This window comes from Coregonus lavaretus (genome assembly GCF_964263955.1).
Source record: "Coregonus lavaretus genome assembly, chromosome: 5".
NCBI lineage: Eukaryota > Metazoa > Chordata > Actinopteri > Salmoniformes > Salmonidae > Coregonus > Coregonus lavaretus.
The window spans coordinates 32,508,134-32,526,165 of NC_139992.1; the positions used below are offsets into that span (position 1 = coordinate 32,508,134).

At 41.4% G+C, this 18,032-nt stretch overlaps 1 pseudogene across 1 annotated transcript in view; it reads left to right on the plus strand.

Moving 5' to 3' along the window:
* The first annotated feature begins 865 nt into the window (after window positions 1-865).
* The window catches only part of LOC311129233 (peroxisome proliferator-activated receptor alpha-like), a 68,627-nt pseudogene continuing 51,460 nt past the window's right edge, over window positions 866-18,032 (plus strand). Inside the window, exon 1 of the transcript in view lies at window positions 866-898. The product of the transcript in view is annotated as a peroxisome proliferator-activated receptor alpha-like (transcript). The remainder of the gene's footprint in view (window positions 899-18,032) is intronic.

Genomic DNA, 18,032 nt, shown 5'->3' on the forward strand with positions numbered 1-18,032 from the left:
AAACAAAATGGTGTCAGGGAATTCATTGTAATTACACATAAACAAAGTAGGTAGCCTACTTCATGACAGTTACAGTGTATTTATGGCCTAATTTCCTTTCTCTGAAGTTCTAGAGATTCCTATCTCTCATATGATTTATATTTCCCATTTGCTTGCTGGAAGTCTTGCAATTCACTATATAATAGACTACCTGTACATACAGTTTAGATTACTTATAGTGCTTTCAACCTGGTCTCCATTCCTTTCTATTGTTTCGTTGTGTAGACACCCTCACACCAAATTCCTAGATGATATATATATATTATTTTTACATTTACAGTCATTTGGCAGACGCTCTCATCCAGAGCAACTTACAGGAGCATTTGGGGTTAAGTGCCTTGCTCAAGGGCACATCGACAGATTTTTCACCTAGTCGGCTCGGGGATTAGAACCAGCGACCTTTCGGTTACTGGCACAACGCTCTGCCGCCCCATTATTATTTAAGGATTATTTGGAATTGTACAAATTTGCAGCTAGAAAGCTGAAATGCAGCATACACAGGCCTACGTAAGTAAGTAAAAAAAAATACTTTAAATAAAAAGAGATATATTACAGTTAAGCAGCATTAAGCAGTCTCACAAAGTAAGGCATCGGGCTGTTGTAGTATCTGTCAGTCCAAGTAGGGGGAAGGTTCAGTTTGTGACTGGATCGGGTAGATCTGCCACTGACATGGCCTCTCGTCTGAGGCAGCCATTTGCAAGCTTCTGGGCAAAGGATCTGCCGAGGTGGGTGCAAACCCAGGTCATTGCAAACACAAGGACTGCAAACCCAGGTCATTGCATGCAGTCACAGGAGGTATAGGTGGGGCCCATGATGATTTTGGTTGCACTACGGAGTGCATGCCTGTGAGGGCTGCAAGGTGAGTGTATAGTAGATACTCAGACTCGGACACAGACATACTAGACAGAGACAGAGACAGAGACAGAGACAGAGACAGAGACAGAGACAGAGACAGAGACAGAGACACAACCATACAGTACACTAGACCTATAGGTCACTCAAAGACTTTTGTGAAATACTTGAGCTGTGCTTGATTCAGCTTGCCGGGTACGCTAGTCACAAAACTTTTAAGGCCCTGTGCAGCCAAAAATGTGATTTTCCTGTGTTTTTTATACACACACACACACACAAGTAATTTCGATGGTAATTTTAGGTAACAGTAAAAAACACAGGAAAATCACCTTTTGAGCACTAGTGGGTGCATAATATTGTTGTTTCTGGCTAATTAACATATTCTGAGGTGTGCCTTGTAAGGGGCTATATTTGTTGCACCTGTGAGTGAAAATGCTGTACCAATTTAACTCCTATGTGGTTATAGTGTCCCATGAAATTTAAAGGTACTACACGTATGATTGTTTTTTTAAAAATTGCATTGTAATTTCAGAATTTCCATAATATCTCTGCAGTGATAGTGGAATGATAGTGTTTCACAGTATTACTTACCTGCCTGTGTTGTGATTGGCTGTGATATTCACCTATTGATTTCTCGCGGCCGGAGTGACATCTGTTGTCAAAATGGGAAAGCTGTTTTGACTTTGTGGCTTTGTTATCTAATGTAAATCGGGTCAAACAGCCAATGTAGAAATCACTCTGACATTTCCTTATTGCTAAAATTGTACACTGTGCGCTCAATTTCAGTTTATGTGAGAAAACAAGCATTGAATAGTGTAGGGAATCATTGTACCATCTAAATCACTGTGATACAGTGCCTTGCAAAAGTATTCATCCCCCTTGGCGTTTTTCCTATTTTGTTGCATTACAACCTGTAATTTAATTGGATTTTTATTTGGATTTCATGTAATGGACATACACAAAATAGTCCAAATTGGTGAAGTGAAATGAAAAGAAAAACTTGTTTCAAAAAATTCTAAAAAATAAATAACGGAAAAGTGGTGCATGCATATGTATTCACCCCCTTTGCTATGAAGCCCCTAAATAAGATCTGGTGCAACCAATTACATTCAGAAGTCATATAATTAGTTAAATAAAGTCCCCCTGTGTGCAATCTAAGTGTCACATGATCTGTCACATGATCTCAGTATATATACACCTGTTCTGAAAGGCCCCAGAGACTGCAACACCACTAAGCAAGGGGCACCACCAAGCAAGCGGCACCATGAAGACCAAGGAGCGCTCCAAACAGGTCAGGGACAAAGTTGTGGGGAAGTACAGATCAGGGTTGGGTTATAAAAAATATATATAACATTTACATAAGTATTCAGACCCTTTACTCAGTACTTTGTTGAAGCACCTGTGGTAGCGATTACAGCCTCGAGTCTTCGTGGGTATGACGCTACAAGCTTGGCACACCTGTATTTGGGGAGTTTCTCCCATTCTTCTCCGCAGATCCTCTCAAGCTCTGTGAGGTTGGATGGGGAGCGTTGCTGTGCAGCTATCTTCAGGTCTCTCGAGAGATATTAGATCGGGTTCAAGTCTGGGCTCTGGCTGGGCCACTCAAGGACATTCAGACTTGTTCCGAAGCCACTCCTGCGTTGTCTTGGCTGTGTGCTTAGGGTCGTTGTCCTGTTGGAAGATGAACATTCGCCCCAGTCTGAGGTCCTGAGCCCTCTGGAGCAGGTTTTCATCAAGGATCTCTCTGTACTTTGCTCTGTTCATCTTTGCCTTGATCCTGACTAGTCTCCTAGTCCATGCCGCTGAAAAACATCCCCACAGCATGATGCTGCCACCACCATGCTTCATCTTAGGGATCGTGCCAGGTTTCCTCCAGACGAAATGCTTGGCATTCAGGCCAAAGAGTTCAATATTGGTTTCATCAGACCAGAGAATCTTATTTCTCATGGTCTGAGAGTCTTTAGGTGCCTTTTGGCAAACTCCAAGCAGGCTGTCATGTGCCTTTTACTGAGGAATGGCTTCCGTCTGGCCTGATTGGTGAGGTGCTGCAGAGATGGTTGTCCTTCTGCAAGTTTCTCCCATCTCCACAAAGGAACTCTGGAGCTCTGTCAGAGTGACCTTCGGGTTCTTGGTCACCTCCCTGACCAAGGCACTTCTCCCCCAATTTCTCAGTTTGGCCAGGCGGCCAGCTCTAGGAAGTGTCTTGGTGTTTCGAAACTTCTTCCATTTAAGAATGATGGAGGCCACTGTGTTCTTGGGGACCTTCACGCTGCAGACATTTTTTGGTACCCTTCCACAGATCTGTGCCTCAACACAATCCTGTCTCGGCGCTCTACAGACAATTTCTTCGACCTCATGACTTGGTTTTTGCTCTGACATGCACTGTCAACTGTGGGACCTTATATAAACAGGTGTGTGCCTTTCTAAATCATGTCCAATCAATTGAATTTACCACAGGTGGACTCCAATCAAGTTGTAGAAACATCTCAAGGATGATCAATGTAAACAGGATGCACCTGAGCTCTTTTTCGAGTCTCATAGCAATGGGTCTGAATACCTACAGTGAGGGAAAAAAGTATTTGATCCCCTGCTGATTTTGTACGTTTGCCCACTGACAAAGACATGATCAGTCAATAATTTTAATGGTAGGTTTATTTGAACAGTGAGAGACAGAATAACAACAAAAAAAATCAAGAAAAACGCATGTCAAAAATTTTATAAATTGATTTGCATTTTAATGAGGGAAATAAGTATTTGACCACTCTGCAAAACATGACTTAGTACTTGGTGGCAAAACCCTTGTTGGCAATCACAGAGGTCAGACGTTTCTTGTAGTTGGCCACCAGGTTTGCACAGATCTCAGGAGGGATTTTGTCCCACTCCTCTTTGCAGATCTTCTCCAAGTCATTAAGGTTTCGAGCCTGACGTTTGGCAACTCGAACCTTCAGCTCCCTCCACAGATGTTCTATGGGATTAAGGTCTGGAGACTGGCTAGGCCACTCCAGGACCTTAATGTGCTTCTTCTTGAGCCACTCCTTTGTTGCCTTGGCCATGTGTTATGGGTCATTGTCATGCTGGAATACCCATCCACGACCCATTTTCAATGCCCTGGCTGAGGGAAGGAGGTTCTCACCCAAGATTTGACGGTACATGGCCCCATCCATCGTCCCTTTGATGCGTTGAAGTTGTCCTGTCCCCTTAGCAGAAAAACACCCCTAAAGCATAATGTTTCCACCTCCATGTTTGACGGTGGGGATGGTGTTCTTGGGGTCATAGGCAGCATTCCTCATCCTCCAAACACGGCGAGTTGAGTTGATGCCAAAGAGCTCCATTTTGGTCTCATCTGACCACAACACTTTCACCCAGTTCTCCTCTGAATCATTCAGATGTTCATTGGCAAACTTCAGACAGGCCTGTATATGTGCTTTCTTGAGCAGGGGGACCTTGCGGGCGCTGCAGGATTTCAGTCCTTCACGGCTTAGTGTGTTACCAATTGTTTTCTTGGTGACTATGGTCCCAGCTGCCTTGAGATCATTGACAAATCCTCCTGTGTAGTTCTGGGCTGATTCCTCACCATTCTCATGATCATTGCAACTCCACGAGGTGAGATCTTGCATGGAGCCCCAGGCCGAGGGAGATTGACAGTTATTTTGTGTTTCTTCCATTTGCAAATAATCACACCAACTGTTGTCACCTTCTCACCAAGCTGCTTGGCGATGGTTTTGTAGCCCATTCCAGCCTTGTGTAGGTCTACAATCTTGTCCCTGACATCCTTGGAGAGCTCTTTGGAGAGCTCTTTGGTCTTTGGTCTTGTCTCCTGAGTGGCGCAGTGGTCTAAGGCACTGCATTGCAGTGTTAACTGTGCCACTAGAGATCCTGGTTCGAATCCAGGCTCTGTCGCAGCCGGCCGCGACCGGGAGACTCATGGGCGGCGCACAATTGGCCCAGCGTCGTCCAGGGTAGGGGAGGGAATGGCCGGCAGGGATGTAGCTCAGTTGATAGAGCATAAACGCCAGGGTTGTGGGTTTGATTCCCACGGGGGGCCAGTATAAAAAAAAGATGTATTCACTAACTGTAAGTCGCTCTGGATAAGAGCGTCTGCTAAATGACTAATATGTAATATGTTGGCCATGGTGGAGAGTTTGAAATCTGATTGATTGATTGCTTCTGCGGACAGGTGTCTTTTATACAGGTAACAAACTGAGATTAGGAGCACTCCCTTTAAGAGTGTGTTCCTAATCTCAGCTCGTTACCTGTATAAAAGACACCTGGGAGCCAGAAATCTTTCTGATTGAGAGGGGGTCAAATACTTATTTCCCTCATTAAAATGCAAATCAATGTATAAAATTTTTGACATGCGTTTTTCTGGATTTTTTTTTTGTTATTCTGTCTCTCACTGTTCAAATAAACCTACCATTAAAATTATAGACTGATCATTTCTTTGTCAGCGGGCAAACGTACAAAATCAGCAGGGGATCAAATACTTTTTTCCCTCACTGTATGTAAATAAGGTATTTCTGTTTTTCTTTTTAATACATTTGTAAAAATTTCTATAAACCTGTTTTCACTTTGTCATTATGGGGTATTGTGTGTAGATTGATGAGGAATTTTGGTAATTTAGTAGATTTTAGAATAAGGCTGTAACGTAACACAATGTGGAATAAGTCAAGGGGTCTCAATACTTTCAGAAGACACTGTATATATACAGGGGTGCAACTTTGGTTTTATAGAAGTGGGGGAGGGGGGAATAATAAATATACACTACCAGTCAAAAGTTTGGACACACCTACTTTTTTGTACTTTTTTGTTTTTCTTAATTTTGTACTATTTTCTACATTGTAGAATAGTAGTGAAGACATCAAACCTATGAAATAACACATGGAATCATGTAATTTAGTAACCAAAAAAGTGTTAAACAAATCAAAATATATTTTATATTTGAGTTTCTTCAATGTAGCCACCCTTTGCCTTGATGATAGCTTTGCACACTCTTGGCATTCTCTCAACCAGCTTCATGAGCTAGTCAACTGGAATGCATTTCAATTAACAGGTGTGTCTTGCTAAAAGTTAATTTGTGGAATTTCTTTCCTTTTTAATGTGTTTGAGCCAATCAGTTCTGTTGTGACAAGGTAGGGGTGGTATACAGAAGATATAAAGTTTCTTCAAGTGTAGTAGCAAAAACCATCAAGCGCTATGATGAAACTGGCCTCATGAGGACCGGCACAGGAAAGGAAGACCCAAAGTTACCTCTGCTGCAGAGGATCAGTTTATTAGAGTTACCAGCCTCAGAAGTTTCAGCCAAATAAATGCTTCACAGAGTTCAAGTAACAGACACATCTCAACATCAACTGTTCAGAGGAGACTGCGTGAATCAGGCCTTCATGGTCGAATTGCTGCAAAGAAACCACAACTAAAGAAGAAGAAGAAGAGACCTGCTTGGGCCAAGAAACGCGCGCAATGGACATTAGACCGGTGGAAATTTGTCCTTTGGTTTGGAGTCCAAATTGGAGATTTTTGGTTCCAACCGCTGTGTCTTTGTGAGACGCTGTGTGGGTGAACGGATGATCTCGGCATGTATATTTCCCACCGTAAAGCATGGAGGAGGAGGTGTTATGGTGTGGGGGTGCTTTGCTGGTGACACTGTCTGTGATTTTTTTAGAATTCAAGGCACACTTAACCAGCATGGCTACCACAGTATTCTACAGCGATACACCATCCCATCTGGTTTGGGCTTAGTGGGACTATTATTTGTTTTTCAACAGGACAATGACCCAACACACCTCCAGGCTGTGTAAGGGCTATTTTACCAAGAAGGAGAGTGATGGAGTGCTGCATCAGATGACCTGGCCTCCACAATCCCCCGACCTCAACCCAATTGAGTTGGTTTGGGATGAGTCGGACTGCAGAGTGAAGGAAAAGCTCAGCATATGTGGGAACTCCTTCAAGACTGCTGGAAAAGCATTTCAGGTGAAGCTGGTAGAGAGAATGCCAAGAGTGTGCAAAGCTGTCATCAAGACAAAGGGTGGCTATTTGAAGATTCTCAAATATAAAATATACTTTGATTTGTTTAACACTTTTTTGTTTCCTACATGATTCCATATATGTTATTTCATAGTTTTTATGTCTTCACTATTATTCTACAATGTAAAAAAAATAAGAAAAACCCTTGAATGAGTAGGTGTGTCCAAACTTTGGACTGGTAGTGTATATAGACTGTGTGTGTATGTGCTAGGGCTTTTCCTCCCTATGTTTGTTTTTGAGTAATCCTTCCTCGCTGAAGGATTGATACCCCAGCTGGGGATCCTTCTGCAGATATGTTATCTTCTTTGGCTCTTTGCAGGAGGGAGAAGAGAGGGCTCTTTTAATGCAGGAAACCACAATTTCCCAATGATTATATTGTCTGGTTTTGTCCTCTTTTCTCTCTTCTGTATTGTCCTATTAAATATTTGTACAGGTGGGACAAAGAGTTTTCCTGACGATGTGGTCTGACCAGGAAAAGTACACACAAAAAAAGTGATAGTTAGTACCAAGAAATTCTTCTTCATTTTGTCCCTGTAGGGGAACCCTTTTTTGGGCTATGGAGAAACTTTTCATATTGGTTCTTTGAATGCTAAATGTAATGTCAAAATTTTGATTTCCGCCTAAATAGACATACCCAAAAGTAAATATTTATAATGAGGGCCGTAAACAATACCTAGTAATGCTTATACTACCAGAAATATTAAAATCTAATCTTTCTGGTATGAAATAGTTATAAATTGCTGAGGTTTAGTCACTTTTGAGGACACAAGCTCAAGTACACACTACAAATATGATGCAAATATGCAAATATGAAAAATATTTAATTTTTTCATATTCAACAAAAGTGTTGGAATAGGATTTGAAATGGTTCAACTACTTTCTGAATATAGTAACAATCAAATTATAAACGACTTACTATAATATTTCACCTTTCTAATAACTGTAAAATAAATATGAGCATACTTAGTGACAGTTCAAAATTGGCACCATTTCATTTTACTGATGATAGAGCATTTTATGTCCAGCGTCCTCTGAGTGACCCACAGACACCATTTAAATGCCTGCTGACTCGTTACAACTTCAGCTTTAAGCACGAGGTGATTTCATCGTCCTTCTGTGATCAAGAGAAAGTGGTCTTGTTTAAATTCTACAAAATGATATTTTAAAAAATTATGTTGAGAGCTCTAAATCCATCGGAGAACATCACAGCGAGATGAGACGGCGTTTGCTGCAATTGCCAGTCACCCGTAACATATGCCGTATTGTAAGTGGAGCTGCGAGGTTCACAGCCAGGGCAATTCGATCCTTTGTCTGGATAGGCCAGAAAATATGACATGTCGCTCCCTATGCAAATTAGGTGTCCGATTTCACAAATCTTGGGATTTGAACTCACAACCTCCTGGTTGACAGCGACCTGAATTTCCTGCTACACCACCAGGTCTGTGGGTATGATAGAGAATAGAACCCATAGACATTCTGTCATTTGTCCCTATTGGGGAACCCTTCTGGGTGCAATGTAGAACGCTTTGATTTTTTTGAACCCTCACACAAGGAATCCTAGGTGAGTTCTTTGTTTTGCCCCTGTAGGTGAACCCAATTGGGTTCTACGTAGAACCCTCTCATGAAGAACCGTCTGGTTCCATGGTTTTATCATTTGTCCCTATGGGGGAACTCTTTTGAGTTCCATTTAGAACCCTCTCATGAAGAACTCTCTGGTTCCAGGTAGAACCAATGATAGGTTCTACAGTTATACTTATGGCACACTGTTACGAAACCAATAACTAGCCTACTGATTTTGCTGCACTCGTTAGGTCTAGGGATCTTAGGCCTAGCTACATGGTCTGTAACCTGATTTGATATGTGCATTAATGTTAAAAGTATATATACAAAAAGGAAAACTACAAACAGGCATGCCCAAACGTAACATTCAAAATCAAATGAAAGGCCTCATGGCCACCAAACAAACCAGCAGCCTCATGGCACTCCCAAATGGCACACTGACTGATGACCACTTAATTGGCAGCTCTTGTCCTTATCAAGGCTTGGCAGCATAGCACTTGGACATGGTTACTGCTGCCCTCTGGGGAATGGAGTGTGGAAGTGGTAGTGAGCTGTAGTGTGCCATCTAACCTACCTAACCTATTCCATAACACACACACTGTTAGGTACTCACATGGTACTGGTCGGCACCTTTAACGGTATATGTGCGCAAAATCTAGTATAATGGTAAATTTTTCAACCCAATATATTCAATATACACTGAGTATACAAGACTGACCAGGTGAAAGCTATGATCCCTTATTCATGTCACTTGTTAAATCCACTTCAATCAGTGTAGATGAAGGGGAGGAGACAGGTTAAAGAAGGATTTTTAAGCCTTGAGACAATTGAGACATGGATTGTGTATGTGTGTGCCATTCAGAGGGTGAATGGGCAATACAAAATATTTAAGTGCCTTTGAACAGAGTATTATAGTAGGCGCCAGGCGCACCGGTTTGTGCCACTCAATATTAGGAAGGTGTTCTAATGTTTGGTATACACAGTGTAAGGTACAATCATAACTGCACTTTGAAATGTAGGTGGGGTCAATGTGCTGGCGGGGGCTCATTAGCATATTTGGGGGCATGGTCTAAATATGTTGTATTTGTGCCAACCATTAGTGGAAGTGTTGTACCAGTTTAAGTTGTTTTATCATTACCAGTTCTACAGTCTTTGTAAGAGTGTGTGACAATAAAACGCTGCACTGTTAAGAGGTTACGGTGCATTTTTCAGGAACTTAATGGCAGTTGGTCACCAGGAAGTTCATGTTTATTTTTCAATAATATACTCACGTCGCCCCGCTCCTCCGCACACTCCACTGGCTTCCAGTTGAAGCTCGCATCTGCTACAAGACCATGGTGCTTGCCTACGGAGCTGTGAGGGGAACGGCACCTCCGTACCTTCAGGCTCTGATCAGTCCCTACACCCAAACGAGGGCACTGCGTTCATCCACCTCTGGCCTGCTGGCTCCCCTACCTCTGCGGAAGCATAGTTCCCGCTCAGCCCAGTCAAAACTGTTCGCTGCTCTGGCACCCCAATGGTGGAACAAGCTCCCTCACGACGCCAGGACAGCGGAGTCACTCACCACCTTCCGGAGACATTTGAAACCCCACCTCTTTAAGGAATACCTGGGATAGGATAAAGTAATCCTTCTACCCCCACCCCCCCCTTTACTCCAGCCCCCCCCCCCCCCCCAAAAAAAAAAACAACAACAACATTGTAATGTGGTTATCCCACTGGCTATAAGGTGAATGCACCTATTTGTAAGTCGCTCTGGATAAGAGCGTCTGCTAAATGACGTAAATGTAAATGTAAATGTAAAATAACTTCACTGTGGCTGATCTCTGCAATGCTCACTGACCTGGCAGGATGGTCACTTTGCTGTCAACCAATAGGTTGAGGTGAGGCTGAGTCCCAAGTATGTTCACCACAAAGAATGCTTAGTAGCTGTCAACTAATGTTAAGCTATCTTGTAATAACAAAAGTAAAGTTATTGGCAGCTAGTTAGAAATTAGGCAAACTATTAGATTTTGTGAAAAAAAGAAATCAGCCAAGACCTTAGAAATAAAATTGTAGACCTCCTTGGGAGCAATTTCCAAACGCCTGAAGGTACCACGTTCATCTGTACAAACAATAGTACGCAAGTATAAACCTCATGGGACCACGCAGCCGTCATACTGCTCAGGAAGGAGACATGTTCTGTCTCCTAGAGATGAAAGTACTTTGGTGCGAAAAGTGCAAATCAATCCCAGAACAACAGCAAAGGACCTTGTGAAGATGCTGGAGGAAACAGGTACAAAAGTATCTATATAAAATGAGTCCTATATCAACATAATCTGAAAGGCCGCTCAGCAAGGAAGAAGCCACTGCTCCAAAACCGCCATAAAAAAAGACAGACTACGGCTTGCAACTGCACATGGGGACAAAGATCGTACTTTTTGGAGAAATGTCCTCTGGTCTGATGAAACAAAAATAGAACTGTTTGGCCATAATGACCATCATTATGTTTGGAGGAAAAAGGGGAACGCTTGTAAGCCGAAGAACACCATCCCAACCGTGAAGCATGGGGGTGGCAGCATGCTGTGGGGGTGCTTTGCTGCAGGAGGGACTGGTGCACTTCACAAAATAGATGGCATCCCGAGGAAGGAAAATTATGTGGATATATTGAAGCTTGTGGAAGGCTACCTGAAACGTTTGACCCAAGTTAAACAATTTAAAGGCAATGCTACCAAATTCTAATTGAGTGTATGTAAACTCCTGACCCACTGGGAATGTGATGAAATAAATAAAAGCTGAAATAAATCATTCTCTCTATTATTATACTGACATTTCACATTCTTAAAATAAAATGGTGATCCTAACTGACCTAAGGCAGGGAATTTTTACTACGATTAAATGTCAGGAATTGTGAAAAGCTGAGTTTAAATGTATTTGGCTAAGGTGTATGTAAACTTCCGACTTCAACTGTATTTCCGCTTGCTCAAACCATTTTTCGGGGGGGGGGGGGGGGGGGGGGGGGGGGGATATCAAGTATGGTATAGCTGCAGACAGTGTGTTAATTATTTCATCCCACTTCCCTCGACCTTCCTCTGTTTTCTTATTCTAAATTTTTTTACAGAAATAAACACCAATACAGCCTGTATATCTTGATTAGATAAGTATCCACCCTGAGTCAATACATGTTAGAATCACCTTTGGCAGCTATTACAGCTGTGAGTCTTTCTGGCTAAGTCTCTAAGAGTTTTGCACACCTGGATTGTACAATATTTGTACATTATTATTTTTAAGATTCTTCAACCTCTGTCAAGTTGGTTGTTGATCATGGCTAGACAGCCATTTTCAAGTCTTGCCATAGATTTTCAAGCCGATTTAAGTCAAAACTGTAACTAGGCCACTCAGGAACATTCAATGTCATCTTGGTAAGCAACTCCAGTGTATATTTGCCCTTGTGTTTTAGGTAATTGTCCTGCTGAAAGGTGAATTTGTCTCCAAGTGTCTGTTGGAAAGCAGACTGAACCAAGTTTTCCTCTAGGATTTTGCCTCTGCTTAGCTCTATTCTGTTTCTTTTTATCTAAAATGACCTAGTCCTTGCCGATGACAAGCATACCCATACCATGATGCAGCCACCACCATGCTTAAAAATATGAAGATTGGTACTCAGTCATGTGTTGTGTTGGATTTGCCCTAAACATAACACTTTGTATTAAGGATAAAAAGTAAATTTTAATAACTTTTGTGCCTTATTGCAAACAGGATGCATGTTTTGGAATGTTTGTTATTCTGTACAGGCTTCCTTCTTTTCAAGCTGTCATTTATGTATTGTGGAGTAACTACAATGTTGTTGATCCATCCTCAGGTATCTCCTATCACAGCCATTAAACTGTGTAACTGTTTTAAAATCACCATTGGCCTCATGGAGAAATCCTGGAGCGGTTTCCTTATTTTCCGGCAACTGAGTTAGGAAGTGCGCCTGTATCTTTGTAGTGACTGGGTGGATTGATACACCTTCCAAAGTGTAATTAATAACTACACCATGCTCAAAGGGATATTTCAATGTCCGCTTTTTTTTACCCATCTACCAATAGGTGCCCTTTGCGAACCATTGGAAAACCTACATGGTCTTTGTGGTTGAATCTGTGCTTGAAATTCACTGATCGACTGATGGACCTTAGTCATTTAAAAATCATGTTAAACACTATTATTGCACACAGAGTGAGTCCATGCAACTTATTATGTGACTTGTTAAGGACATTTTTATTAATTAACTTATTTTGACTTGCCATAACAAAAGGCTTGAATACTTATTGACTCAAGACATTTCAACTTTTCATTTTCAAATAATTTGTAAACATTTATAAAAACATAATTCCACTTTGACATGATGGGGTAGATCAGTGACACAAATTCAGGCTGTAACACAAAAAAAGGTGGAAAAAGTCAAGGGGTTTGAATACTTCTGAAGGCACTGTATATGGCCTGCGCTACACGCATATGACAATAATCAGATGTTTATTGTGTTCATTCAAGTTTTTACCGTTATCTTTTTCACACATACACAGACAATTCTCCAGTGTTACATCAACACTGAGTGTTAAATTGAACACTGGTCCCGTGTCTATTCGGGTCCACACTTTTCAGTGTTAAATTAACACACTGCTTTGTGTAAAGACTTATTTGCATATTTGCCAGAGTGCCTTGCCTTTCGAGTGAATTGTAGTTACCACCCATGACTGTATTTGTTAGTGACAGAGACATGGTTGTTGCATTCGTCCATTTTTTTGTCTTGTGGCCTTCACCAAGTTAGATCCCTAAGTGAATGTTATTATTAAAATTACATTATTTAACGTAATGCTACACATATTTCGTAAGGCCTTATTTTGAGGACCTAGTTTGTTTTACCTTAATACAGTGTCCTGAAACTCAATATCAGGCTTACTGTCAAGCCTCCACCCGCTCCCCCTCTCCAGCGCTCGACTTCGCCGGTCTACGAACCACTGGTCCTGGCACAATCATTACGCACACCTGGACCTCCTTATGACCTTGATTACTCTCCCTTTAATTAGCCCTCAGTAGCCTCAGTCATCATGCAGTATTGGTTATGTCTCGTTCAGTACGCTTCTCCTGTTTTGTTTATCTGCCTATTATTATTATTAAATGTACCTTCTGCACTTGCTTCCTGACTCCCAGCGATAACGATACACCTACAAGTTACATTATGGTGTCTTGCAAAGTGATGTGTAATTTCTATTGGAATCCAGTCAGAGTGGGGATATTCAACATTAGACATTTTTATTCACCTGCAACTTGCATTCAAAATGACTGCCGGGTTGGGAAGACTAAGATATGAGACTACCTAAAGCATCTAAACTGGAACAACCATTTCCGTAACGGGTGCAACAAGTCCAAGTAACAGATTGGATTAGTTTAGAAAAATTGATGTTATTTATATTTCAGTAGCATAACATTAATTATTAAATCAATGTACATGCAAAAACATAGATATTGAAACAAACAAAAATCAACCTGCAATAGAGCATGCTGGGTAATATGAAAATGATAGGTGTGGTTTTGGTTTAACACTGGTTATTAACACCAACACTGGGGTTATTTTACACCAATGAGAGTTAATTTAACACCTGAATCAACACTAGAAATGTTACCCAAAAAAAATCAACACTAGGGAAAACTGGCCAATTGGCCGTGTATGATCTGGAGGACTACACTTGATGGCATGCTATGCGGAGGGGATGATACATAGCCACGTGCATTTTAGCAATTACTAAGTGTACTTGAATATGTATGGCCTAAGGCCTGATAAATATCTGATCTTGTGTCCAGCACTTATGGTCCTGGTTACCAAAATACTACTTCAGTAAAAGTCTAAAAGCATTTGGTTTAAAATATACTTAAGTATCAAAAGTAAATCTAATTGCTAAAATATACTTAAGTATCAAAAGTTAAAGTTAAAGTATACATAATTTCAAATTCCTTATATTAATCAAACCAGATGGCACAATTTTCTTGTTTTTTAAATTTACGGATAGCCAGGGGCACTCTCCAACACTCAGACATAATTTACAAACAAAGCACCCCCTAAAAAAAATAATAATAACAATAATAATAATAATAATTTTAAAAATGAAAAAGCATTCGTGTTTAGTGAGTCCGCCAGATCAGAGGCAGTACGGATGACCAGGGATTTTCTCTTGATAAGTGCGTGAATTGGACCATTTCTTGGACCGTGTCCTGCTAAGCATTCAAAATGTAACAAGTACTTTTGGGTGTCAGAGAAAATGTATGGAGTAAAAAGTACATTATTTTCTTTAGGAATGTAGTGAAGTAAAAGTTGTCAAAAATATAAATAGTAAAGTAAAGTACAGATACCAAAAAAAAACTACTTAAGTAGTACTTTAAAGTGACCAATCAGGACTCTTCTTTTCATAGTGCAGGTCAGGAGGATAATCTTGGTTCTACCAGGAAGTCGTCTTCATATAGAAATGGTTAAAGGTCCAATGCAGCTGTTTTTATCTCAATATCAAATCATTTCTGGGTAACAATTAAGTACCTTACTGTGATTGTTTTCAATTAAAATTGGCAAAAATAAACCAAAATAGCTTCTTAGCAAAGAGCAATTTCTCAAGCAAGAATTTTGCTAGTACTGTCCAAAAAAATCTAAAATGTGATTTTCCTGTGTTTTATATATATTTCCACACTATGAGGTTGGAATAGTACTGTGAAATTGTGAAAATTATGATAATGCCCTTTGAGTGTAAGAGCTGTTTGAAAAGACCGCCTGAAATTTCAGCCTGTTTCACAAATCACCTAGCAACCATACCAGCTTTAATTTGAGGGTATTGTCATACATATCGGGTGAACCGTTTAGAAATGAATGCACTTTTTGTACATAGTCCCCCATTTTAGGGGACCAAAAGTATTTGGTCCCATATTCCTAGCATGCAATGATTACATCAAGCTTGTGACTAAACCAACTTGTTGCATGCATTTGCTGTTTGTTTTGGTTGTGTTTCAGATTATTTTGTGCCCAATAGAAATGAATGGTAAATAATGTATTGTCATTTTGGAGTCACTTTTATTGTAAATAAGAACAAAATATGTTTCTTAACACTTCTACATTAATGTGAATGCTACCATTATTACGGAGAGTCCTAAATTAATCGTTAATAATGATGAGTGACAAAGTTACAGATGCACAAATACAATATATATATACAAAGTATGTGGATACCCCTTCAAATTAGTGGATTCAGCTATTTCAGCCATACTTGTTGCTGACAGGTGTATAAAATTGAGCACACAGCCATGCAATCTCCATAGACAAACATTGGTAGTAGAATGGCCTTACTGAAGAGCTCAGTGACTTTCAACGTGGCACCGTCATAGGATGCCACCTTTCCAAAAAGTCAGTTTGTCAAATTTCTGCCCTGCTAGAGCTGCCCCGTCAACTGTAAGTGCTGTTATTGTGAAGTGGAAACGTCTTGGAGCAACAACGGCCCAGCCGCGAAGTGGTAGGCCACACAGGCTCACAGAATGGGACTGCCAAGTGCTGAAGCGCGTACCGCATAAAAATCGTCTTTCCTCGGTTGCAACACTCACTACCGAGTTCCAAACTTCCATTGAACTCTGGAGCAGTGGAAACACGTTCTCTGGATTGATGAATCACGCTTTACCATCTGGCAGTGTGATGGACGAATCTGGTTTGGCGGATGCCAGGAGAACGCTACCTGCCCCAACGCATAGTAACAACTGTAAAGTTTGGTGGAGGAGAAATAATGGTCTGGGGCTGATTTTCATGGTTTGGGCTAGGCCCCTTAGTTCCAGTGAAGGTCAATCTTAACGGTACAGCATACAATTACATTCTAGATGATTCTGTGCTTACAACTTTGTGGCAACAGTTTGGGGAAGGCCCTTTCCTGTCTAAGCATGACAATGCCCCCGTGCACAAAGCGAGGTCCATACAGAAATGGTTTGTCGAGATCGGTGTGGAAGAACTTGACTGGCCTGCACAGAGCCCTGACCTCAACCCCATCAAACATCTTGGGGGTATGATACACTACATGACCAAAAGTATGTGGACACCTGCTCGTCGAACATCTAATTTCAAAATCATCGGCATTAATATGGAGTTGGTCCCCCCTTTGCTGCTATAACAGCCTTCACTCTTCTGGGAAGGCTTTCCACTAGATGTTGGAACATTGTTGTGGGGTCTTGCTTCCATTCAGCCGCTAATGCTCTTGTGACTGAATGCAAGCAAGTCCCTGCAACAATTTTCCAACATCTAGTGGAATGCCTTCCCATTAGAGTGTTATAGCAGCAAAGGGGCGGATCAACGCCATATTAATGCCCATGATTTTGAAATGAGATGTTCGACGAGCAGGTGTCCACATACTTTTGGTCATGTAGTGTATCATACCCCCAAGAATACTAACCTCTCACCATTACAATAACAGGAGAGGTTAGCATACTATGTGCACAGTCTGCACTGTAACCTCATAGTCATTGTTTCATTCCAAATCCAAAGTGCTGGAGTACAGAGCCAAAACAACAACAAAATTGTCACGGTCTAATGCTTTTGGAGCTCACTGTATAGCAACATAAAATTCAGTGCTGTCTAATTTGAGTATAATGAAGCCTGTTTCTTCGTGATGTTTTATGTTCTCAGATACAGAGAGCTGTGAAACCCTGTCTGCAGATGAAGAGGTCCCAATGAATGTCCCAAGAGAATAAGGATACGTCCTTGTATACCATGGGTTACATGTTAGCAAATGTTGTAAACATAAATACAGCCTTAGAAGTCACACACAATGTATAAACCTATTACATTTGGAGCAGGCCAACCCTGCTGGGTGTGCAGGCTTCTGTTCCAGCCCAGCACTAACACACCTGATTCAATTAGTTGATAATCAAGTGTGCTATTGCTAGGCTGGAATAGAAGTCTGCTCACCAAGTAAACACCAAGTAAACTATTTTCAGCAGACTTAACATGTGTAAATATTTGTATGAACATAACAAGATCCAACAACTGAGACATAAACTGAACAAGTTCCACAGACATGTGACTAACAGAAATTGAATAATGTGTCCCTGAACTAACGGGGGGTCAAAATCAAAAGTAACAGTCAGTATCTGGTGTGGCCACCAGCTGCATTAAGTACTGCAGTGAATCTCCTCCTCATGGACTGCACCAGATTTGCCAGTTCTTGCTGTGAGATGTTACCCCACTCTTCCACCAAGGCACCTGCAAGTTTCCAGACATTTCTGGGGGGAATGGCCCTAGCCCTCACCCTCCGATCCAACAGGTCCCAGACGTGCTCAATGGGATTGAGATCCGGGCTCTTCGCTGGCCATGGCAGAACACTGACATTCCTGTCATGCAGGAAATCACACACAGAATGAGCAGTATGGCTGGTGGCATTGTCATGCCGGAGGGTCATGTCAGGATGAGCCTACAGGAAGGGTACCACATGAGGGAGGAGGATGTCTTCCCTGTAACGCACAGCGTTGAGATTGCCTGCAATGACAACAATCTCAGTCCGATGATGCTGTGACCCTCCACCTCCAAA